The sequence below is a fragment of the Canis lupus genome, chromosome 17 (genome assembly GCF_048164855.1).
Source record: "Canis lupus baileyi chromosome 17, mCanLup2.hap1, whole genome shotgun sequence".
NCBI lineage: Eukaryota > Metazoa > Chordata > Mammalia > Carnivora > Canidae > Canis > Canis lupus.
Genome location: NC_132854.1, coordinates 50,557,977 through 50,583,617, shown reverse-complemented (window position 1 = coordinate 50,583,617; position 25,641 = coordinate 50,557,977). Strand labels below are relative to the sequence as shown.

General features: G+C 34.5%; 2 long non-coding RNA genes across 10 annotated transcripts in view; both read left to right on the top strand.

Annotated features, from left to right (window-relative positions):
- Positions 1 to 25,641, top strand: part of LOC140608082 (uncharacterized) — an 848,352-nt gene that overhangs the window by 464,359 nt on the left and 358,352 nt on the right. The window lies entirely within an intron of this gene.
- On the top strand, positions 1,906 to 24,296 carry LOC140608079 (uncharacterized). The gene is made up of 3 exons (XR_012010054.1): positions 1,906 to 2,027; positions 16,103 to 16,295; positions 24,007 to 24,296. It is a non-coding gene; the product is annotated as an uncharacterized lncRNA (long non-coding RNA).

Genomic DNA, 25,641 nt, shown 5'->3' with positions numbered 1-25,641 from the left:
AGTAGAGATAAATTGAAAAAAACAGATTTGTATCTGAACAGTAGAATAAACATTTTGAGCTCTCAATAAAAAACACAAAAACCAAAGCAAAACAAAAACCCAATATGGACACATTGTTTTCTCATTTTGATTTTTCTATTGCTGCATAACCAACCATCTCAAAACTTAGAGCCTTGGAATATCAGCCATTTTATTATGTCTCCAGATTTTGTGGGTCAAGAATTTGTTCAGGTGTCTGCCAACAGATGTTTCTAATCCACATGGCACCAACTAGGGTGATGTAATTATATTCATCTGGTGAATGAAATGGTTTGGAGAGTCCAGGATGGCTTCACTCACATATATAACATCTTGGCAGGAGTACACTGAAGGCTAGGCTCAGCTGGGGCAGGTAACTGAAGGTCTTGCAAATGGTCTTTCTAGCACCTAGCTTCTCACTTGGAAGCTCAGGGTTCCCAGAGAGTGTGTTGCAAGAGACTGGGACAGAACCTGCAAGACTCCTTTCGATCTGGCTTCATAAATCCCAGAACATTACTTCTGTAATGTTTTAATAATCAAATAAATCACAAATTTAAGCCCAGATTCAAGATGGGGGATTAGCTCAATGGGAGGAGTGTCAAAGTATTTTTTAACCATCTTTAATCTATTACATTTATCTTTTGCAGTTTGCAGTATACTCTATATTAGGTAATGGGTTAATTTTCAGTGATAGTTTCTAGCCTTGGTTGAATTATAATTGTTGAAAGGGACACAACCTATAATAAGGCAAAACCCCCCAAACAGTTAATATATAAAATCACCTGTTTCCAGTTAACATCACCAAAATTGCCTGTTTTGTGACCACAAACTGATTTCTAATATTCATATAGATAAGTCAACTAAGAATATGTCACCGTGAAATAGAGCCGATGAAAATACCATCATTTACACATTAGAAGAGAAAATTACTTAAAGCTTCTATTTTCCCATATTTAAAATTTTCAGTCCTACTTGTGCTCTAATTTGCATATCCAATGTTTCTGTGCCATGCTACAGTTCAGTGGTCAGGATAGTCATTTTTAGGTATATGATACCTTTTAAGAAAGGAAAAGCAAAGGGATGTACAATCAAGAGTTCTAACCAGTTGATAAACTTTGACCTCAAGGCAAATTTCCCCAGGATGCCAAAATTGAATTCTTTTATTCTTGTCTCTTTAATGAAGTTACTGAAGAGTAGACATCTCAGGTTCTTCCTCCAGATGCCATGGTTCCTGTTCATAAACTTTTCACATTTCTACTATTGGCTAAAATGATACCTACTGCAAAAATTAAACCCAACTGACAGGAACCACGATTAGATGAATCCTCTTTGTTGTTTTCTAGTAGAACATTTGTTGGACCTTTCTATAAGGTTAAAAAGCATCCGAGAATGAAATGAAGTGGTCCAACCTGTTTTGATAATGACTATAGAATGGTTATGATTGCATTTAAATTTACATAAACATGAATATATTAAGCTAGCAGACAAGAATTTTACAACTGGAGAAAATTGAAATAAAGCTGGAATACACTTAATTATCTAAATTACTATCGATATCTATCATTACAAAGTACCAACAGCAGTATAATTTTGTCCTAAGCCTCTAAACACTCAACAAAAGAACAAGACTGCATATATTCCTATAACCCCCAGTGGAGGTATTGAGATTACACATGCTTTCACTAATTTAAAGAGGGACTTTCACACTGGGATGCATTAAAAAGAGAACATTTAAATAAAAGGCAATTTGCTTTGCCTATAATTGAATTCCCCTTGCTGTTATTGCTAATTATTGACAATATTTGTGATTGACTAAGAAGCTTTTGCATTCAGAGACAAAATTATTTTTCTGCTGGATCTTAGAAGACAGTGGCTGTCTTTGCATTATCACAGACTGTTTCCATGGAAATGATTGTGATTTGAGAAACGTATCAGCAACATGCAAAAAATTGCTCTGTTCAGAGAATTCCCTTCCCTTCACTGCTCTGGGCATTGTACAGTCTTGCATAGTAAGTACATGATAATGACTTCTCACATTTATATAATGTGCCTTTGTTTTACAAAGTACTACACAATAGATAGAACATGGTATATACAACTATAAAGGAAGAAGTAGAAAAGTACATTGAAGAGAGTGAAATGGAATTATTTATTTTAGGACAACTTTACAATTAGGATTTTTGAAAAGATATTTGTAATAGTGATCTCAATAAGAAAATGTCTAATCATTGTTTTATTTCAAAGCACATTTCTTGTTCCTGGGGCTATTACTGTTTCCCTTTTTTGCCATTTATTATTTCGTATATGAATAGACAGACTATTATTCCACTTACCTGGTAAGGCAAACATCTTCTCTGCCCAGATTATTAGAAGAGGCTCTCCTACCGTCAATATTATTCAGTGCAATTTGGAGAAGATTTTTAAGTTTCTCCAAAAACTCTGTGCCATGGAGAATTTGGCCTAGGGTAGCCTTACATATTAGAACACTAATGCACACAGATCTTACTTGGAAGAAGAGGTAATGGAAAAAATAAATGGATAAGTGAGAAAGTCAGAGATTAGATATCCTTAACAACTTCGGTTTCTTAACTTTAATACCTAGAAGGTAAGATAGTCCTTCCCTTTTCATTTTTTTAGACAATCTTTTTTTTTTTTTAAGATTTTATTTATTTATTCATGATAGAGAGAGAGAGAGAGAGAGGCAGAGACACAGGCAGAGGGAGAAGCAGGCTCCATGCAGGGAGCCTGATGTGGGACTCGATCCCGGGACTCCAGGATCACGCCCTGGGCCAAAGGCAGGCGCTGAACTGCTGAGCCACCCAGGGATCCCATCTTTCCCTTTTCAGCTGAGTTCCACAAGTGGATTTATTTTTTAACCTTGCAAGTATGGAAATTGTATTTCAAACTGAAATAGATATGAGTATGGGATAGCAAATAGCATGTAGACAAAATAAATTTAAAAAGCAGAATTAGATAGGAAGTAGTAGTGGGGGCCAATTGGAATTCTTCTGCTTGGGAACTAAATCTGAGAGTCTGTGATGTACAGAAGTGAGATAGCTCATTATATCCTGTGGCTCTTAGAATTCATACTGGGTACCTGATTGGGGGATTCCACTTTCATGTTACCAGGCATACTTGGAAGTAAACACAGACAGGGACAAAATTTATATATAAACTCCACAGGGAAGCCCTTTTGTACTCATGGTCAATTTCTGTGCCTAATTCAAATTTGCTGACATACCAGGTATTTTTAATTAGTATTTTTGGGTGTTTTTGCAAAACTACACACTCTGATAATTAGAATGTCAATATTTGGAGGAATAGGATGATTTGAAGAATTGCGTGGCACTCTCCAGTATACTGCCAACCCTAATTAACCATTAGTGAAGAAATAGTGCGATTACCTCCTCATACAGTGCAGGACTAGAGTTGTTGTTCAGTTAAGGTTTATTTTTCCAAGTAGTGTTTGGGAGAGAAGATACTTTATTGCAAGGTTGTAATGTTGCAGTGCCTCCAGGGATGATTATCAGTTAATCTGTAGCCCTTTGCAGCAGCCTATCCTCTCCACCCTCCTCCCAAGACACACTCTTGTCTTTATTCCAGCCCTAGAAAGATATTATGGGAACAGATGATTCCTCCAAACCTTGACCAGGGGAGAATTTATTTTAATAAAACAACAGTGAAATAATTACAAGAACTCAATGTAGACACTACTTATTAAAAACACTAGAATAATAATAAAAACACAAGAACTCAATGTAGACATTACTTATTAAAAACACTATTTGAAGAATGAAAAATGTCAAAAAGGAGGTAGAGAGAGGGGTTTTAATTCCAAAATAACTACAACCAAAGAAGAGTAGGATTATGACTCTCTGATTAGAAGGTGAGAGTGCTGGCTAAGCCCCATGAGTATATGTTACCAAAAATAGCACTGAGAAAAGCTACAGTCTTACCAGCTAAAGTTACAAAGGCTAAAGAACAAGGCAGTGGTAACTTCTGGAAATGGAAGTGAAATCAAGATAGCATGAGGCCTGAAGAAGAAATGAGATCTAAATTCAGTGCATAATTCAAACTCCAACAAAAAAAATATACATTAAAAAATGTTAAAATAAATAAATTCAGTCCATAAATTGACCCAAATCCATGGCTGACAGCTAAACTACATGTGAGTAGCAGGGGCTTCACTACTCACATGTAGGAGACCCATTGAAAAATCAAAATGTCAGAAAACATTTGATTATTGAAAAGTAGGCCTGCACAGAGCTTTATCTGTGAGTTTAGTGCTTTTCTAAATCATTATATTCCCCAACACTATATAGCCTGAGTGGGAGAATGGTGAATCCTGGTAACTGGAGGTGTTAAAGTACAGAGAATAGATAAAATTTTGGAGTTATGGAGAGTGCTAGAAGCAAGGAAACCATAGAAAATGTATATTACATCTCTACCTAAATCTTTGGTTGACTACCATATTTTGAGACTGAGAGAAATTCAAGCTAAGACAGCAGCAGTAGGAAACCATAAAAATGGAGTTATCAGCAGCTGCACGTAGTGAAAGACACTCCATTTGCAGTTTGAATCAGGTAAGTCCACTACCTACTAGAATTATTGTTTTAACTAGAATAATAACAATAGAGTTGCTAAAAATAATAAGATGTTTAATATTCAATCAAAAGTTATAAGAAATGGAGGATGAACAACTAAAATCAAAGAATGAAAAATATTAAATTTGAAATCAAAGGGTTGAAAGAAGTGAATAAATAGCAGTTTGGTAGACATAGAACAACTATAGCAATAAGTACATAAATTACAAAATTTTCTAAATCCAATCGCAGAGGTTTTTAGACTGGTTTTAAAAAACAAGAATCAAATACTTGTTATAGAAGACACATTTTAAATGTAGAAATAGATTGAAAATAGGTGGTTAGTCAAGAATATACTATGCAAATATGAAGCATAGGATAATTGAAGTGGTTATATAAATATCAGATACAGTAGACTTCAAGGGAAGGAGTATTAAAGAATGACATATCCTGATGATGAAAGGGGCAATACATCAAAAATACATAATAATTATAAATATTCACATAATGAACAGCTTCAAAATATAGAAAACAGAGACTGATGGGAGAATAAGGGAGAAATAGGCAAATTTTAAGTGAATTTTGGAGATTTCAATGTATTTCACTCAGTAATTGACCAAATAAAAATATAATAAGCAGGAAATCTGAATGAACTTCTTAACCACTATACTCAACTATACCCAACAACTGCAAAATACACATTCCTTTTTTACACATTATTTCTGAAAACACATGGAACCAAGATAGACAATATTATCTGCTATAAAGCAAATCACAGTGGACTTCAGAAGATTAAAACCTCACAGAATATGTTCCTACCACAATGGTATTAATCTAGAACTTCCTCTCGCGTATTTTTGCTCCCTTCCTTTTTCCCCTCCATCTCTCTCACATACTCTAGAAAACTCCAAAATAATTAAAAAGTTACACTCTAAATAGCCTTTAGGTATTTATATATATATATATAAATATATATATATATTTATATATATTTATATATATATATATTTATGAAATAAAAATAAGTTACAGCAAATGAAAACTCAACATAAAACTTATGGGATGCAGTTAAAGCTTGTTTAATGGGAAATTTATATAATCAAATATACATAAGAAAACTTGGAAAGAATCTCAATCAATGGTTTAGTCTTGCAACTTAAAACTAGGAATAGAAAAGCAAATGAAATCCAAATTAAACAAAAGAAAGGAAATACTGCAATACTGCAGAAAACTAAGAACTAGATGAGAAAATAGCATCTAGGTCTTTGAAAAGATCAATAAAATCTAAAAACTTTCAAACAGACATAGGAAAAAATATGAGGGAGAGAGGGAGGGAAAGAGAATGAAAGCACAGATTACTAATGTCAGGATGATAGGAAAGAAATAGGGAAAACCAACATAGAAACTATATGCATTAAAAATATAATGTGGGGATATTATGAAAAATTTATTGCTAATAACCCTCAAAAAAACTTAAATGGACAAACTTTAAATGCTCATTCAAGAATAAATAGATAACATGAATAGCCATACTATTATAAAATAAATTGAAGTCATTTTTAATAACCACACACAAACTGCCTTTACTGGTGATTTTTAGAATATATTTAAAGAAGAAATAGTATCATTTATACATGAACTCATCCAGAAATTAGAAGAGAAAAGCATATATACTCACACATCTGATAAGGTCAGCACACAAAATCGTAGATAAGAGAAATATATTATAAGAAAAGAAAAATACAGGCATATATACCACATAAACACAGACAAAAACTCATTTAAAATCTTAGCAAATTGAATCTAGTGATTAACCAAATGTGTAATATATCATGACCTAATGAATTTCACCCCAGAAACACAAAAGCAGTTTAATGTTCCATAATCAATGTAATTCCCAATACAAACAGAATAAAAAACAGTACATATAACCATCTCAGTATATCCAGAGAAATATATACAATTCAATAGCACTTCATGATGAAAATCTCCAGCAAGATTATCTGAGAAGGGAACTTCCTGAAGCTAACAAAGTGTTTCTATGAAATCACTATAGCTGATACCATGATACCACACTTAAATAGTGGAAGACTAAAAAAAAAAAAAAAAAAAAAAAAAAAAAGTGGAAGACTAAAAGATCCCACCTAAATTCAGGAATCAGACAAAGATAGCTAATCTCTGTGTTTCCTCTTAGCATTGTGCTAGAAGTTCTAGTCTGTGCAATAGGGAAAGAAAAAATGGTATATAGATGGAAAAGAAAGAAGAAAATCTCCATTGACAAATGACAGAGCCATACCTTCAGAAAATACTATAGAATAGGGGTGCCTGGGTGCTCAGTCGGTTAACATCTGATTCTTGATTTCGGCTCAGGTCATGATCTCAGGGTGATGAGATTGAGCCCCATGTTGGGTTCTGGGTTCAATGAGGAAGCCTGCTGGAGATTCTCTCTCTCCCTCTCCCTCTGCCCCTTCTCCTGATCTCACATGAATGCTCTCTCAAATCTAAAAGAGAAATCTATAGGTTATTAAAAAATAACAAATACTTATAGAAATTATATTAATATAACAAATACTTATAGAAATAAAAAAAATGTATTTAGCAAGGTTGTAGGATTCAGATCAATAAAAAAGATTCAGATCAATATTCAAAAATTTTATTTTAATTCTTGTCAAAAAGCAAATGAAAAATATCATTTATAATAGCATGAAATATTGAATACATAAGCATAAGTTGTACCAAAATATGTAAGGATATTATATGTACTGAATATTACAAAAAATTGCTGAGAGAAAATACAATATTGGATGACTCAATATGGATAAGTTGTTATGACCATCCCAATAGATCTATAAAGTCAGTGAAATCTCAACAGGCATTTTTATAAAAGTTGACAAAGTGATGATAAAGTTCAAATATAAATGCAAAGAACATAAAATACCAAAAGCATTGCTGAAAAAGAAGAAAATATTGGAGAGCATTCATGACCTGATTTCAAGACTTTATATAATCTGTAATAAGGACTTGTTTTGGTGTAAGGTTTGATGTATTGTTCAATGAAACAGATAATCAAGAAATAGATCTCCACATATCCAGCTGTGTGGTCAGCAATGTGTCAGTGAAGCTTGATTATTACTAATGCATATAAAAACATCAATTCAAAATGGGCTATAGACTTATGTGAGACATAATATTATGTAATATTTAGGCAAAGATTGATAAACCACGAAAGAAAAAGTAGCTTAATTGGATTTTATTTGAATTAAATATTTTTTATATTATATAAACACAGTTAATAAAAAGACAATTCAAGCCACAGACCAGGAGAATATTTTCCAAAACATGTCAGAAACAGATCTAGCCAGAAGATACATAAACTATTCTTTCAGCTTATTAAGAGAATGCAAACGATCTAATTAAAAAGAAAGTGACAGATGATTTAGACAGTTTATCAAAATATATGAATAGCAGTTATTTCAAGATGTTCAATATTATTAGTGTTTTCTGTGGACTGAATGTATCTTCCCAAAATCCATGTGCTGAAGTCCTAATCCCCATTGTGATGGCATTTGGAAGTTGGAAGGCAGGTCATGGAGGGGTGAAGCCCTCATGGGTAGGATTAGTGATCTTGTAGGAAGAAACATGACAGAGAGACCATCTTTTTCTCCACCATTTGAGGATACAGCTAGGAGGCAGCTGTTTGTAAACCAGGGACAGGTCATTTACCAGACATCAAATCTGCTGGTACCTACACCTGAGACTTCTCCAGAACTGTGAGAAATACTTATTGAAACTACCTAGACTACAGTAGTTGTTATAGTAGCCTGCAGGAATACTGCTATCATGGATGCTGCACACTGAAATCACAGTAAGTTACTACTACACATTCACTAAGAATGGCCAAAATGTAAAAGTGTGACAATTCCAACTGTTGGCACAGAATTGGAGCAACTGGCAATGCCATGTATGGCTGGTAAGAAAGCAGAATGGTTCAACCACTTTTGAAATCATTTGACAGCTTCAAAAATTGTATTTCTAGATATCTCCTCAAGAGAAATTGAGAACACATCCAAACAGACTTGCATGTGTATTTGTAGCAGCATTATTGATAATTGCCAAGAACTAAAAAGAATTCGCTCATTGAGTGGTAAATGCACGAATAGAAATATATTTATACAATGGAATACTACCAGCAATAAAAGGAACACCAAATTGTACAGCTTAAATGGTTGGATTTTTTTTTCCTCCTTCTACTGTGATTTCATTTATTATCTTAAAATTCATCTTTTTTTTAAGAGGTTTTTTTTTTTAATATTTTATTGATTTATTCATGAGAGACACAGAGAGAGGCAGAGAGAGAAGCAGGCTCCATGCAGGGAGCCTGATGCCTGACTTGATTCCAAGACTCCAGGATCACGTCCTGGGGTGAAGGCAGGTGCTCAACTGATGAGCCACCCAGGCATCCCTAAAATTCACTATCTTCAGGTGTATAACTCAGTGGCTTTATTATATTCACAATGTTGTACAAAATCAAAACCATCTGACTCTAGAATATTTTCATCACCACAAAAAGAAAGCTGCCCATTCCTCCCACTTTGACATATCCAGCAACAGCTAAACTACTTCTTGAAACTTTAGAAAAAATTATTTAAAGATTTTATTATTCATTCATGAGAGAGACAGAGAGATGCAGAGACACAGGGAGAGGGAGAAGCAGGCTCCATGCAGGAAGCCCGATGCAGGACTCAATCCCAGGACTCCAGGATCACACCCTGAGCCAAAGGCAGACACTCAACCAGAAATTTGATTATTCTGGATAGTTCATTTAAATACAATCATTCAATATGTGACCTTTTATATCTGGCTTCTTTCCCTTCGCTTAATGTTTTTGAGGTACATATATGCTTATAAGCATGTATTAGCACTTCATTCCTTTTTATGGATGGATAGTATATGTTTAATGTATATACCACAGTTCGTTCGTTCATTCATTCATTCATTCATGGCATTTGGGTTTCCACTTTTTAGCAATTCCAAATAATGCTGCCATGGACATTAGTGCCTAAGTTCTGTATGGGCATATGTTTTCAAGTATATTGGGTATATATATATATAGGAATGGGAAATGTTGGGTTATATAATAATGGCAACCTATTTTCCATAGTATCAGCACTATTTTACATTCAGTCTAGCAATTTGTGAGGGTGTTCCATTTACTCTCTATCCTCACCATTTCTTCTTGTTGTTATTATTATTGTAGCCTTATGGGTGTGAAGTATCTCACTGAGGCTTAGATTTGCATTTGACTAAGGTCAAATGATACTGAGCTCTTCATGTGGTCTTCTGTCATTTGAATATCTTCCTGGGAGAAATGTCTAGTCAAACCCTTTGTCTATTTTTAATTAATTAATTTTTTTTGCTTTTGAATTATACCAGTTCTTTATACATTCTGAATATTGGATCTTTATTGTATGCATTATTGACAAATATTTTCTCTCATCCTGTGGGCTGACTTTTCACTTGTTGATAGTATCCTTAGAAGTTAAAAAAAAAAAAAAAAAAAAAGGATGCCTGGGTGGCTCAGTGGTCCAGCATCTGTCTTTGGCTCAGGTTAAGATCCCCAAGGTCCCCACAGGGAGCCTGCTTCTCCCTCTGCCTATGTCTCTGCCTCTCTCTGTGTCTCTCATGAATAAAGTAATAAAATATTTAAAAAAGAAGTAAAAAAAAAAAATCCATACATTGTTACCTTTGTTAAGTGTGAAGGCAATCATTTCCATTTTTCTCCCTCCTAGAAATTTGACATTTATTCCAGGGATGGCTCTGAGAGGAAAGTTGAGATAGATAGATCGATTGATTGATCTTTCTGTAATCTATATGCACATATTTTATTCCTAATGGGTGGAATTTACAGCAATCAGATTTTACCAAAAACAAATTTCATTGCTAATATAGAGAATAAAGGCACTAATTCTGTTTTATACCTTATTATCTTCAAGTGACTTAATCTTTCCTGCATGACAAAAAGTTCACATTCCAAGTCTAGGATTTTTTTTAGACCTAGTATCAGTGTAACTCTCTCTCTCACTCGTCTATATCTCTCTCTCTTCTATAGTAGACTTATCTTTAACTGTGTTTAAGATGAGGATAGATTAATTTACTTGAAATTTCAATTGCATTGCCATTTCTTTGCTAACATATATGCTATACATATACACACTAATATATATACATATAATCTATATTCTTGATGGAGATTAGAATACTAGTTGCTCTTTTAGATAGCAGAATGGTAAAATCTTGATGTAACTAAAAAAAGATGGACTAACAAATAGCTCTTTAATTGGTCCTATGCCAATTGGTCCTATGCCACTCTGAATATAACTGATTCAAACATTTACCCCCTTTTTAGAGAAGACATGCGTGTGCACACGCATGTGAGTGAAAAATAGATATGTATTAGAAATATAAACATATATATTAGAAAAATATCTAAAACATATATATTAGATATATATATATATATATTAGAAAAACATCAGTGACACATCACAGCCAAGTAGGTATATCACATTGTTTTTGATCAGTTGGACATCACTGGCTAACTTATCCATCTGCTTTACTCTCCAGGCCTAAATTTACTGATATTAAATCTGGAATGGAAACTAGATGGAAATCTGATAGAAATTTGTGGTAACGAAAGAGTGAATGACTTCCACAGCTATGGCCAGGCGGGCCGGCAGGCAGAGCGGGGCCTGGGGCCTGGGGCTGTAGGGCTGTCCCTGGTGCAGCCGCTCCTGAGGTGTGAGAGGGGCTGTGGCTTTTGTGCGGCGCGAGTATGTTGGTGTTGGGGGGTGGTATGGAAATTGTTAATCTTGTATAAAGCAACTCAATAAATTGTTTCAAGGTTTCCAAAAAAAAAAAGGGGGGGTGTAACTTAGCCGTAAGTTTGGTTAAAGTGAATCATTGTGTTTAACATTGAAGTGAAAAACATAATTTATTAGCATATTGTATGAACTTGAGCTGAGAGATAAAGAAAAGTTGAAGCCAAGAAGAGGGAAACCATAAAATGAACCATGCTCAAGAAGAGTGGACAGAGAATCCCCTCTGTCATGACTATTAATATCTAATAGGCTACAACTGGGGATATATTTGTGTCATTAAAAGAGCTGGTTTACAACCAATTAGGAATCCGTTACAATCCTAATTCCAAGACGTAGAGAGGCAGTATGATATTAAAAATGTTTTTAACTTTTTTTTTATTTATTATAACTTTGAAAATGCTTTCCCCAAGATTTTTTTGGATGAATAGAGGAGCTTTTAATATGTAGTGAGTGGTACATAAATGTTATTTAACCAGTAAGTTGGATGTCACTTTGCCTTCATTAAATAATACATCTGTTAGTTTATATTGTGTCATGTCTAAACATTTTAGATACCTTACACAATTATTAGCTTGGAAAATATGCTTCTAATAATTAGATCTTGGGTTATGGAAATAAAAAAAGAACAGCTAATTTATACGATTTCTATTGAAAGGGGATTGAGAATTAATGATTTTTTTCCCTATGAGTACACTACAACATTTAATAGAATCCATTAATTGTGGAGAACAACTATAGATACCATAGATAGTTAATATATAATAAAGTAATAATTTGCTAGGCTACCATCTAGAAAAAATGAATTCATTTCTGAAAAAAAAAATACTAGAATTGGAAGGAGAATAAATATTCCAGTAATCAAAAAAGGGAAATTCACCTCATCCCATGTCCAACCCTATGGTTCAACCTTCAAAAAGTCTCAGACTCAGGCAGTTTTACAGGTAAGTTTTAACAATTTTTCTTTTGAGTATAGTTGGCGCACAATGTTACATTAATTTCAGATATACAACATAGTGATTCAGCTTCTCTATGTTATGCTGTGCTCACCACAAGTGTAGCTACCATTGTCACCATACAACACTATTACAGACTCATTGACTATATTCCTTATGCTGTAACTTCTGTTCCTATGACTCATTCCAGGATTAGAAGCCTGTATTGCCCACTCCACCTTACCCATTTTGCCCATCCCCCACCCCCTCCCCTCTGGCAACAATTGGCTTGTTCTCTGTACTTATAGATGTGGTTCTGATTTTTGCTTATTCATTTGTTTTATTAGATTACACACATACGCAAAACATATGATTGAACAGTTTTTCAAAAGAAAAGGTTAACTTTCTTGTATGAGTGGTTCTTTCTTTTTTAAGATTTATTTAGGGTGCCTGGGTGGCTCAGTTGGCTAAGCATCTGCCTTCCACTCAAGTCCTGATCCCAGGGTCCTGCAATTGAGTCCTGGGTCCGGCTTCTGTTCAGTGAGGAGTCTGCTTCTCCCTCTACCTCTCCGTCCTGTTCCTGCTCTCTCTCTCTCTCCCTCTCTCTCTCTTTCTCTCATTCTTAAATAAATAAATAAATAATCTTTAAAAAAAAAAACAAAAAGATTTATTTGTTTTAGAGCACAAGAGAGCATGTGTGAGCAGAGGGTGGGGAGAGGGAGTAGGAGAAGGAGAGAATCTCAAGTAGAAACAGTACTGTCCGTGGAGCCTGAAGTGAGACTCCATCTACCTACCCTGAGATCATGACTGGAAGATATACTCCATAATCTAGAAATGAAGAAGGAAGTTCCTTAATTTATTAAAGGCTATATACCCAAATTTACAGCCAAAATCAAGAAACTTTAGCACATCTTCATTTTAAATTGGAAAGAAAAAAAATAAAATAAATAAAAATAAAATGAAAAAATTGGAAAGAAGACAATGATGTCTGCTATTGTTACTGCCTTTTAAGATGGAACTGTGAATATGGTGAATGCTATAAGGCCAGAAAACAATTGTGCAATGTTTAGAAGGGATAAATCTATCATTTTTCAGGTGCTATAATTAACTACAAAGAAAATCCAGCAGACCCAACAAACTATTAGAATAATCTATTTCAGTAAACTTATTGAATATGAAAATATGAAATGAAACTTCAAATATCAATAAACTTATTGAATATGAAAGTAATAGCTTTCACTCAGGAATGGTAGCACCAATAACACCAAAATGAGATAAAGTACCATTCTGATAGTAACCACAAAAAAAAAAAAAAAAGGTTTCTAAGAATTAACCAAGAATTCCAAAAGTATTCATAGAAATAATTAAGTTTATTACTGATATTAAGATTAAAATTAAGAAGGAGGTTCACAGTCAACATGGTAGAAGTATTTCACCTGGGTTTTTAGAGGTATCCAACAAAATCTACAATTTTGGGTTTAATAAAGGTACACAATGAGTTAGTGCATGTTTTTAAAAGAAGAGCCAAGAGAATAGGACTTATCTTACTATACCTTAAAACATACTACAAGCCATTGCCATAAAAATCAGTATTGGCATCATAATGGATTAACCAGTATACAGAATATAGAGCTAAAAAATAGAGCTACATACATACAAGAGGTTGAAATATGGTTATACTGCAAAGCAATGGAGAAAAGACAGCTTATTTGTTCAACGTCCGGAAAATTGTTTGCCATGGAGAATAAAGCTTAATCCCAGTTTTACCACATATAAAGGTGAATGTTAAATGGATTAAGATAATAAAAACCTAATTGAAGAAAGTGGTGAAAACTATCTTAATGACCTAGGCTTGGAAGACGTCTTTAGCAGGACTCCAAAAGCACAAACTGGATTTGAAGATAATGCATTTTACTCCATCCAAACTAAAAATGTGTCACTTCATTAAATTTACAGATGTATAATATATTCTGATAACATATTTCCATGTCTACAACAGGTCAGTATCTAGATTGCAAAGGGAGCTCTGGCAAATAAAAAATACAGTCACTATAGAGTAGCAGTAAAGCATGGAAAGTGCTTTGAACAGGGATGTGAATCTGCAGAAGGTGCTCAAAGACTAGGAACTTACTAATAATAATCAGAAATGCAAATTAAGCAGTCACGCATATCCATGAGTCACAAAAATTGGAAAGAGAGTTCGCAGAATTTATTTTCAAGGATGTGTAGAGAAACTCGGTAGCTCTCATTGTAAATGCAAATAATATCCACATGCTTCTAAGTGATATGTCAGTATTTACTGAAACGAAGAATGTCTATTCCTTATGGCATAGCAGTTCCTTTCCTGGATGTGTGCATATGACTATGTGTAGGCAGAAAATTATACTGCTTTTTATAACTCTTAAAAATTCATTATATATTTACAATGATCCCACAAGTCTCTAAAAAGATAGGATTATATTCATCTTTATATTGTCTCTGACTGCTAGGTTTCAGAATTTGTGATGTTGACCACTAAGTTATATACTACTAAAATGTGGAATAATATGTGGCAGTTAAAAGCAAAAACTTAAGTTACAATAGTTTGGAAAGAGCTTATAGATAGCGTTCAATGAATCCACTGAGAGAGAAAAAGAAATGTAAGCAAGGAATGAAATTGGAAAAGAATACTATATAAGAAAGAATAAATAACGCTATATGCTATGCAAAGATGTCTACATATTTAAAATAGTAACTTAAATACATGAGAGTGGTCTTCATCAGGGAGAAATGGAAAATAACAAAAAGTAAAACAAGGCATGGCATCAACAGCTGGTGCAAGTATTTATGCTGTGAACTGAGAATACAGTTATGTGTGTGTGTGTCACAGCCATGAAATTTGAAGAAAAAAAATCATAATACAAATGTTGATCATTCTGAATTTCACAAAATATTATTGTCATATAAATGTTAGCTTTTCTAGAAATTTTTTATTATGTTTTTGTCTTATTAAATAAGTTATTCTGAACATTCACAGAAGCGATCTTACTAATTCCCCGAATTCAAATTCTTTAGGCAAAGGGAAAGGTTTTTGAATCACATCACTATGTGCGATTTATCTGCGTTATCTCTTATTACCATCTGTGCATTTTAAATAATATCAAGAGAGACATTTAGTAGGTATGGAACTTATTTCAAATTAGTTTAGATTTAGTGTTTTGATTCTTAATATTTTATTATGTGGTAAGTGCTGTCTACTGTGTAAGAACAGGATTTTTTTGTTTTGTTTCTTTTTTTTTGTTTTTTTGGGGGTGGGAAAGGCATAAACAGATTTTTGAAGTTAAAAAGTTTTTTTTTTTTTATCACATTAGTCTTTGGAGAGGAGAAAGTGGCATCTCTGTTTTATAAGGGATATAGGAAGCAATTGGCTTTATTTTATTTTATTTTATTTTATTTTATTTGCAATTGGCTTTAATAGTGCAAACTGCACATTAAGAGGCAGAAGACTATTAAGTGTTAGGTGTTATATTTATGTAAAACACTTTCTAGGTGGTTCTTAAACTATTTTGTGTGAGCTACTGCATATTTCAAATTTGCCTTTATTCAATTTCCTTCACTTTTAGTGGCTGAATATAACGCTAATGAAAGAGAGAAAATGAAACTGGAACTTACAAATCTCTAAATAAAACCTTAATATTTGTTTTGTTTTAAGCTGTACCCATCGGAAAAGATGCACAAACCATCACAGAAACCTGGATGAGAAAGTTCCACACTTCCCGGATGGGCAAAGTTCTTTGATTCATCTTTATTCTTTTATTTCTTACTAAAATAAGCTGTGTTCTAAGTATTTTTCAGAAAATTTAAAATATAAATGCAATAAAATGGCCCATATTCCCATCAACCAGGTAAAACCGGAGATACAGAAACTTGTGTAAAACTAAGGGCACTCTGAGTGACAGTTTGTAATATGCTTCTCTGACATTATTTTTTAACACATTTTACATCTGAGTAGCGTGCTAAAAAAATCCTTTCAGATGGAAATGCCTTCAGTTATTCAAGAGGGTCCTATAGGCTGATTAAACTTGTATTGAGAATTGCTGTTGTCAATTACATGCTGAGAAGCATTTAAACACAATTAATTCAGCAAATTAGCCCTTCTTTGCCTTTTATTTTAGGTATGCATTTTGTCAAGAGTATATCATGGAATTTTGATCCCTCCCCCCATTCTAAGAGTCTGTGTTTTTATTATAGCTTTTGGAATTAATTTATGGTTATCAGGGAAATGGGTATGTTTGTCCATTATGATTGCTTTCTGCTTTCTCTTATTTCCTAGTTGCCTCCTTTTATTATTTTTTATTTTTTATTTATTTTTATATTTTCCTCCTTGTAATGTATTGATTTGGCAGGTAAATATCTATGCTTTTTCCACTAGTGGTTGCCTTCAAATGTTTAGAAAAACACATCTTTGTTTTTCTAATTATAAACAACAGCATATATCCTCAAGATTTTAATGTTTAGCTTCTTCCAACTTTCCCTCAATTTATAGTTTTTACTGACATAATTTACACTTAGACTCAGACTGTTGTTATAAAATTTTATTGCTGTTACATATTACCTATCCTAAGGCAGTTTTCTTTCTAATTTGCATTAAGTTATAACCAAAATAGTAATATTTTAAAAATACAACTCTAATATTTCCAGAGTTTCTTTGTTGTCTATCATCATGGTCTTATATCTGTACTTTCCTGTTCTTGTAGTCTTTAATTATTCAATCTCTAAATATATTTTAAGCATATATATGGGTGGTGGTCTTTCTTATCCCTTTATATCTGTGGCTGTCTTGATCTAGTTATTAGAGAAAAAGACAACATCCTAGAGAATTCTTGATATTTTCTTCTCTTTCTTAAAGTCATATCTTCATACATCTTGAAACATTCAAAGTAAGCAAGTCATTTAAATTTTTTGATGAAAAAATAAATAAAAATAAAATTTTTGATGAATCATTAAATAAATTTCTCTTCTCCTTGGATTTGTATGTCTTTCTACTATAGTTTTGTTTTGTTTTTTATCTTGATACATATTTGCCTCTTGATCAGTTTCTCCTGATACTGAGTAAACTCATTCAATTTGTCTGCAGCTTCAGTTATTTCTTCAACGTTGGACAATAGTTTGTGTGTGTGTGTGTGTGTGTGTGTGTATGTTCTGTATTTTCTTTAATTATATTTTCCTTTGTTTTCAGCTTTTAAACTCTAAAATTTCAATTATTAGTACATTGGAAATCCTGGATATACTGTGTCTGCCCATCTTCTTTTTCGTATGTTCACAGACCTCCTCAGTTCTGGGTGAATTCCTTGAGCAGGTGATGTGGCTCACTGTTCTGTGTATATTTCATTGTCTATAACATAGTTTAAGTCATAACTGTAATTCCATCTTTACCATTCTTCCCTGATTTTGAATCAGTCCCTCACCGTCACTATGCAGAAGTTTTGCAGACCCAAGGCAGCATTTCCTGGAACATTGTGCAGTACAACCTGTTTCAGAGAGTGACATTTCTCTTGATTCTTCTGATTGTGCAGCGCCGCCTCTTCCACCTTGTATCTTTTCACAGGTCTGATGATTTTCACTGCTTGCTCATTTCTGCATGTTGCAATCACCCATGCCAAAAAGGCATCAGGACTCTGCTGGCTTGTAGCCCCAGACAAGATGAATTTTGACAGTGTAGACTTTGTGCTACTCATCTGATGTGAAGGATCCCCTACTGAACTGCTTATTCTATCACTTTCAGAAGAAGTTTTGATAAGTGACTTTCTCTGCATTTTACACAACCTCCATAATGGAAAGTCTTAACATCGCCCTGGCATTCATTCATGCTCTGCTGTCCCCCTTTCAGGTTAAGAAGTAGCTATGAGGCTTTATCAAGATTCCTTCTGCTTACTCTCCAAGCTCTTTAATGAAACGAGTTTGCTCTTTCATCCTTACTTCAATTCAGTTTGTACCTAATTTGGCAGAAGTACCTTAAGGTCTATGAAATATGAACTGTAAGGTATTCTTCTAACTTTTCAGCATTGATACAAGCCCTCTCCCAATTTTGTATATCATTGCCCACACCTATAGGGTTTAAGAGACACATGTGGTGGGTGCAAAAGGTTACTTGCCTATGGTCGCATGACCTCACGTTTGCCTAAATCTGCCATTGATTTGTAAACTGACAAGCAAAACTCCTTGTTATTGGATATCAAGCAGGTGTGATGAAAGATAGGATTAAGCAGTCACAGAATTTCAGATCTGCTCATGTATGCGGCTCTACTCAGCAAATACAGCTTGCTTTCTCGTGGTGAGGATAAGCTCACATATTTTATTAGCTGTGATTTGCCCTTGTTGGTTGTCTTTAGCGACTGCCAAAAGTCAATTTAGAAAGACACTCTGTATTGACACCAAGATAAAGCCTTTGCAAATCAAGTCAAACTGTGGAATATCCCCAGCACTGTGCATTTCAAACCCTCTCCTTTCTCCAGAGATTTGTTTGGTGGGCCTCTGTACCACAGCCCTTTGAAGACAAGCCCTGATACCATCAGTGACTAATGATCAGTCCTTGCATTGGGAGCTGAAGAAAGTACCCCAGATTCAAGCCTGCTTTCCCTAATTAAAAGTGGTTAATAACTCTTTTATTGAAACTAGATTAAATTCTTATTTGGGAAAGTTAATTTAAAGTATGACCTGTCAGCTCCGTGGCACTTCTATCCAGTCTCATCTCCACACAAATTGAAGGAGAGTGAATTGTGTTTTAATATTCTCCAAAAGGACAGAGTGAGGAAAAGAATTATAAAGTAGAGGATCGAGCAAAGTGGTTGCTTTCACTTGATTTGCAGAGAAATCCTATATAACGAAGCCAAACAATACAATTTTCTGAATTTGCGTAGGTACGTTACTCTAAAGATGCTGCTGTGACAGCCCTAGGCAAATTATTCTTTTATACTAAAACTGCTGAATGGGCACCTTCTCTTGCACACCTGTTTTTAGCAGCACCCATCTGGTTTGAATCCTTCTCTCCAGGCTTACTAAAGGCTATTCAGTGCACACAATCTCTGGCCTTAGACTCCTGTCCTTCCATAATAACATTCAACTCTGTAAGGGGATCATTCAAATTAGAGTCTATGTATGGCTAGATGCATAACCCTCTCCGAGATTCTGAGTCCCTCTTTGTGAGAGCAGCATATGGGGGATATTTCTGGATGGGGAGGCAGAGCACAGTCCTGGGAGTCAAGAAGCGTGGCAGAGAGACAGCACAGACGACAACGACTGTGACCTCAGAACCTTTGAGAACAAGTACAATAAGCGATGCTCCTAGCTTTGTCTACACAAACCCCTGTGAAGACGGTCAAGACAACACAGCTCTCTCTACAGAAATGAGAATTATCATGTAAAGAAGAAAAAACAAGTCTGCCTAAGTCATTGCTTGGCTTCTTGTATCAATGAGAGAAGAGTACAATCTTCAAATTGTTCCTTTTTATTCTTTTTCTTGTTCTTTTCTATTAACTAGATGCTGGACTCTTTTTAAAATAGAAAGTTATACCTTTTGAAAGCTTTCATGAAATTTTTCATGAATAAAATGTTTCCATTAAGATATTCATAGAAATTGACACTATAATTCTACATAGCCCCACGTATTTCTTATTTGTACAATGAGTCTATATTTCTGTTATCCTGCCTCTCATTTCAAATACACTTTCCTAGAATTCCCAGGTTTTTTTTTTTTGAGTTATAAGTACTCTTTGTGTTACCAAAAGTCTCCCACTATTGTTTTTTGACTGAAAAGCCACTTTTCTTGTGATAGTTTTTATTTTCTCTAATGTGTTTTTAATTTTGTTGGTATATTTTCATTAACTTATTTTCATGTAAGTTATCTGTCTACAGAGCTTAATTACCTGGGAAAATATTCAATCTACTTGATCAGTTCTTGTTTTACATTAAATAAAAATTTTCTGCCTTTTTATACTTAGAGGTTTTTAAGAAATCCACTCTCTTTTTCAGGCATCTATGTTCTGTATTCCCTAACCAGAGCTTATTAAATGTCTACACTGGCACCTAGAAGATGTCATTTTAATATTTTATTTTTTTCATTTTTTTACTGTAGTTTGGAAGTTTTCTGAGATTTTAATGATGAGAATGTTTCCTGCTTTATTTGTTCTCTTGTTACCACTTTGCTCTTACTGAGAGCATATTAAGATGGTAAAGAAAGATACATCGGATCATGACATTTGAATGTGTTTCTAATGTTTACCTATTTTATATTCTCCTGATACAGGTCTCTTTGATGTAAAAATGTTCATTAGAATTTTAACCTAACTTTTCAGGTGCTCATGATGATTTTTATTCAAGGTTTGATAGCCATTATTTGTTTTTATATTATTCTAGAGTTTGTCTTCATTTCCTAATTTATAACCATGAGATCATAATTTTTGATTTCATAACTGCTCATAATTATGAAGCTTGATAACACTAATTTGTGTCATTTTCATTTTTCTTCTTACTAGCTCACTTTCTTTGGGACATTTTGCTCAATGAATGATTGAAAATGAGTGGTGTCTGCTTGAATACATGTATATATTTTCTGAGTGTAGAGCTTCATGACTGTCAGGCCAGAACCACTTTTGAGGAAGACTATTTGAGGAAGCTATTTAAGTTCTTTATCCTCACTGTAAAATTCTTACAATTTCTCTCTTTTTATCCCCAACCCCTTTATTTATTTTTTGTAGTACTGTTTTGTTCAATACCCTTATTTATTTTTTTTATTTACTTATTTTTAAAGATTTTATTTATTTATTTGACAGAGATATCAAGAAAAGAGCATGAGTAGAGGGGAGAGGGAGAAGGGAGCCTAAGGTGGGGCTCAATCCCAGGACCTGGGATCATGACCTGAGCCAAAGGCAGACACTTAACTGAGCCACCCAGCTGCTCCAAATATCCTTAATTCTTTAATATGGAATCATGAATTTCTAGTGTAAATTCATTTTTTTCCACTTAAATCTCAGTCATAGAACTACTATTTTTGTAGGAAACGACCAACATTTCCAAAAGTTACCAAGTGATACTACCTGGTTATATCATGTTTTACCTCACAGTTAGTGATAGCCCATTTGTTAAAATGAAGGGTTATATTTTACCACAGGTAGTAACTTATTTATGGGGTTAAACATATAATTACCAAAGTAAAGAATACTTAGAATTTATACATATTTTATTGATGTATGAAATGAATATCTGTCTCTTTGTTATATTTCTCATTATAACATCCTTACCAATAAAGTGTTTTCTGTTAATTAGACATTTTTGACACCTTTCATATGGAATATCAATGACCACCTTTCTTAGGAACTGTTATTATAGCCACAGTGATGTATCAATAAGACCTAACTTTTATAAATGAATTAAATTTAAAACTATTTTCCTGTGCTTCTTCCATGTAATGTCTTTTTATTTAGCTGATAGCCTCAAATATAGTTATGCCAGTTTCGCTAGAATTGTTTCCAAGAATGTATGCTTATTTTATATTAGAAAGGCTTATTTTGGTGGCACCTGGGTGGCTCAGTTGGTTAAGTTTCTGCCTTCAGTTCAGGTCATGATCCCAGGGTCCTGGGATGGAGGCCCATGTTGGGCTCCTGGCTCAGTGGGGAGCCTGCTTCACCCTTTGCCTCCCCTCCCTGCTCGTGTCTTCTCTCTCAAATTATTTTTTTAAAGGCTCGTTTTCTTCCTGTGGGCTATTCAGACCTCAGGCATCATTGGAACTAGATTTAGGACACCAGGTAACCTTCCACTATGAGTGACCCTTTGCCCATTTTTAGCTAATGAATTATGAAAGACAACAACATGAACAAAGAACATGAGGAAAACTGACAACTGATAAATCTTCAACTCTGTAATGTTGTATTTCTGTCCTGAGATGAGTCTGTTCAACCTAACACATGCTCCATCAATAGGACCTGTGCCTTGACCTGCCTTTTCAGTGGGTGGTGATAGATTTGCACTGTTCCATCAGAACTCTATCATTCAAGCCCCTATGTAACTGACAGCAATGTTTCACGGCTTCTGATTTGGGTTAGGGGTGAAGTCTGTGGTCTTGGAGCACTACCAGAGTAAGTGGTCCACTCTGGATCCTAAAGCATGGCCTCATTATCACTCCACTGTAATAAACTGAGCTGCCAAGTTGCTGAAGCACTGGTGTCTCCAGAAATCCTGTTATGGCTCTTTGATTTACTTTTTATGGTATTTGAGATTTTTGAGTAACCCGAATACTCCTTTCTTGTTGTGACCTCATTTTTTTTTTTTTTTCACTCAGGGCTGTCTTTTTCTTTATGTTGCTCCGGTGAGTCAGACAGCTTCTCCAAAAAAAAAATTTTTTTAACAGGCTGATTCAAATGGCTTCAATAAGAGTTCTTCCTGTCTATAGAATTCTGCTCAGTAAAAGAGCAAATCTGGTGCTAGTCTTGGAGGCATAGTCTACCTCCGAATTAGAACCTTGATTGGCATAGCTTCAGTTTGGGATTTATATGTGACTGTCAGAGGTGAACATTTTTGGCTAAGTAAATAAGCCCTACATCGGGACAATTATGGATCGAGACTGTTACTTTTTCAGGAAATCAGGTGGGAGCAAAGTGAACTGGATGTCTGTACGGCATATAAGAAAAATATGCAAGTTCATTAGCATTTGCAAATTCCAAGTAGAGAGATAAGTCACAGTTCAGTAGAGCCTTTTAATCAGAATCCTATTACCTGCAAGGAATTATTACATATGCACTTGCATTTTCAGAGGACAAGAACAAGAAAATAAAAAACCACCAGTGAGCTAGACAGGACATTTTCTTCTAGTTGGTTACATATTTAGCACAAGAAGGAACACCCGCCATCCAGCACATTTTAGGTCCTTGCGTGAAGCTCCTCTGCTAACATCTTGTTAGCAAAGTAAATCACATGACCAAAACTGAAGTCAAAGGCTCTCATTATAATCATTTCTTACATATTACTATTCTGGTATCCTGGTCCTTTATGTTTCTGTAATTTTCTCCAATACAGTATTATTTAACAAGTCCAGAATGACTATGATATAGAAAAATTTCAAAAAGAATCATTTAATATGTTAAGTTTGTGTTTGGCTCAGGTGATTTTTGCTGCCTTTAAAAATATGTAATCATTGTTCCAAACCTTAAGGATGTATACAATTTCTTATCTTTGGTGACCTTATTACATTTTAGTAGGGAATTAGAAAAGCAAACACTATAAATTAATGCTTTAAGTATTATGACAGAAAGCTGTATAGAAAGGAAGGGGAAATAGTCCGTGCTTACCTCCTAGAAGAGATAGTGCCTAATAAAAATGAGAAAAACTCCTGGGAACAAAGCTGCATGTAATGATATACCTCTTGACAGGGAAGTGGCATAGACGGATGTGTAGAGGGATGAGAAGATGAAAACATTGTGTTTGAGGGGCTTGAAAATAGTAGAATACTCAAGACCTTGTGTACACATTTTAATGATACATCAGGAAGCTGGGGAGATAGAGATGAAAAGGCTCTTGGCTTGCCATGATATGGAGTGTTTTTTTTTTTTTTTTATTCCAAAGGGAATAGAAGTCATTAAAGGAAGAAGCTCATAATCAGATTTACATTATATAAAGATTGTTCTGAAGAAGTATACAGATTAAAGCCCTGGTGGAAAGAGAAATATCACCTTGAAGGAAGGCTCAATACTTCAAAGATGGAGGGAGAGAAGAAAGAAGAAGGAGGGAAAGGAAGAGTTGGGGTGGAGAAAAAGAGGAAGGAAGAGAGGCATAGGTATAATATATTTATGAATGGAAATACTCTACCTATCATTGCTGAATTACTAATAATAAATGCAGTACCTGGCACATAATTGCTCAGTAAGAGTTTGTTGACTGTATCTTACATAGTTTGAGGTAACAATATAATTTCATTTTTTCCCATGTGAACATAATTTGTCCTGGTATCATTTCTGGAATTGTCCTGAGTGATCTACAAAGTCACTTGTGTCCTATATTATTTTTCTTCATGTTATTTCATATTTCACCGGTCTCATTCTATTATCCATGTCTCTTATCTTTTTTTTTGACAAAAGATATATTTTCCATATTTGTGTGTCTCTATGCTGAAACCTGAGTCATTTCTAAAGATATTTTTCATTTTTTTAATAGATGTATTTATTCATGAGAGACACAGAGAAAGAGAGAGGCAGAGACAGAGGCCAAAGGAGAAGCAAACTCCTCGCAGGAGCGGGGTGCGGGACTTGATCCCGGCAACCAGGATAGGATCATGATCTGAGCAGAAGGCAGCTGCCCAACCACTGAGCCACTCAAGCATCCATATTTTTCATTTTTTTAAACATGCATTCATTTCAGTTCCTCCCACCCCCCTGCCTTTTGGTCACTATTTTCAATAATTTACTGAAAAAGCCCACTGCAGTTAACTAATTCTTTTATTATCCATATCCAGTCTGCTGTTTAATTTGTTCATTGAATATTTTAATTTGTTATTTTTATTCAAAAAAATTTTTTTAAATATTTTATTGAGAAAGAGAGCATAAGCAGGGGGAGGGTCAGAGAGAGGGAGGGAGCAGCAACCTTCCCACTGAGCAGAGAGCGTCACTTGGGACATCATCCCAGGATCCCAAGGTCGTGACCTGAGCCGAAGGCAGATGCTTAGCAGGCTGAACAACTCATGTATCCCATATTTTCAATTATTTTTCAAGTTCTATTGTATTCTTTTCCAGTTCTGCCCATTTGTTTCTGAAATTATGTTTATGCCTGATCATTATAATTTTGTGAGCCCATATTTTTATGCTTTTATTATTTTCTCAAAAAATATTTTATTTGAGAGAGTGAGCATGGGGGAAGGGGCAGAGAAAGAGAGAGAGAGAGAGAGAGAGAATTTCAAGCAGACTCCACGCAGAGCACAGAGCCTGTTGTGGGGCTTGATCTCATGACCCTGTTTCATGACCTGAGCCAAAATCAAGAGTGGATGTCTAACCAACTGAGACACCTGGTGCCCCTATGTGTTTAGATATCATTTTATACTCTTCCTAAAAACATTAATATCTGAATTTCTAGAAAATCTTAATCAGTTTTCTTCCCTTGATGCTCACTCATGGTGATTAATCCTTCTGTATTTGTTGATTCTTTCATTTGAGCTCATAGCTTGGACACCTCTTCCACTGGAAATCTGAGGACCAAGATTTTTCCTCT